We start from the raw sequence: 1706 nt of genomic DNA on the forward strand, positions 1-1706 counted from the left end.
TATTAATCATCATTTGCTTTGTTATTTAATATTGATTATTATTTGTTGTTACTAATTTATTTAATATTGTTTGCTATTTATTGACTGATCAGTATGGTGTATGAATTAAAAAAAAAGTTGAGCAGTCACACACTTTTTTTTAGTTTCCCATTTTTAGTTATAAGAAACAAAAAAGGGCTCTAACTAACAAGTTTTGAAGTATTTTTTTGGTTCCTAAAGCTAACAACAGACAATAAGTGCATGAGATTTAAAGGTTCACTTGAATCATTACTTCAGAAAATAAATGTAGCTAAGAGACTTTTGAATTAGAGTCACAATATAGCTTTATGAGTTGCCTACTCTTGTACTAAGAATTGGAAACTATTAGACATCGAAGATCTTTGTATTAAAGGAGCATCAATCAGAGAATTTCAAATAAAGTCTATATAAAAGTACTAAATTAATTTTAAAAAGCGACTTTGGGCACCCACTTTGAGAACTTCTCTTGTAGATTAAACAAGTGGCGAGTTGACTCTTTTGGATTTAACTCAGCCTATAATACTATAAAAGCATTGGATCTTAACCTATAATAGTCATTGAAATAACTATTAAAGTAATGAATTCATCTTTCATAAAAATAAAAATTCTATTCTTCTTTATAGGTTGGGGACTTAACAACAGATCAGGGTTCACAGTCCTCAGTTTTGATGAAAGTAAATTTGAAAGTGATATCAACTGCGGAATGCTACAAAAGCCATCCAATAGACATCAGATCACCTAAAGCTAAGAATGTAATATGTACTTATAGGGACAACAAAGATTCTTGTGAGGTATGTATATACATATATAATTTTATTTGCCACTCTCGAGTTTTTTATTACAATAATACAATAACAAACTATACTGGCTTCTCACTATAAAGCAGCCAGTCATACCAGGGAATCAGATCCAATCCCATTACCAATCTCTGATTAATCTGAAAATATAATGATAATATTATGAATTCTTAGTTTCATGACACAGTAAAACAAAATATTTAATTTAATTTGAAGTTAAAATTCATCTCTATTATTCAAGACAAGAGATCGGATTTTTGTGCAATTAAATTTTTTGTTCCCTAGGTTCAAATTCAGTTAAACTTCAACAGAAATTTGAATCATGAAAGGACTTTTCAACTATACTAATATAGTATATACTAGTTTTATATTGCATAAAAATTTGTTGTTACTGCAAGAGTATGCACCTTTTGAGGATTTTCTCTATGAAAAAATTATTTAAATTTGTATGTGATTCATGAATTAATGAATTTACTTCTAAACAAGATCAGACAATCATTCTCTGTATATGTTAATATTATAAATTACTCAACAAAGTAATAATACTTTTAATAACATTGTTTTGTTTAAAATAATAAATTTATTATTACAGCTTTATTTTTTGTTTCTATACCAAAGTTATTTGTTCCTCTGATGTCTATAATATTAAATAAAATTGGAAGATTATTGATTGACCGTGTGTATAGATGAATATGGTCCGGGTGCGGTCAAAAAAACTCAAATAGTAAATGATTATACTATTTTTATTGAGCCAACGTTTCGCCCCATGTTGCAGGGCTTCGTCATGGCTAAAAAAGATACAAACACTTGACATAGTTACAAAAAGAAAAAAAAAAAGAAAAAAGAAGAAGAAAAAGAAAAGGAAAAAAAAATACATTATTAATTATTTAT

This window comes from Halyomorpha halys, unplaced genomic scaffold (genome assembly GCF_000696795.3).
Source record: "Halyomorpha halys isolate HHAL.00 unplaced genomic scaffold, Hhal_1.1 Scaffold293.1, whole genome shotgun sequence".
NCBI lineage: Eukaryota > Metazoa > Arthropoda > Insecta > Hemiptera > Pentatomidae > Halyomorpha > Halyomorpha halys.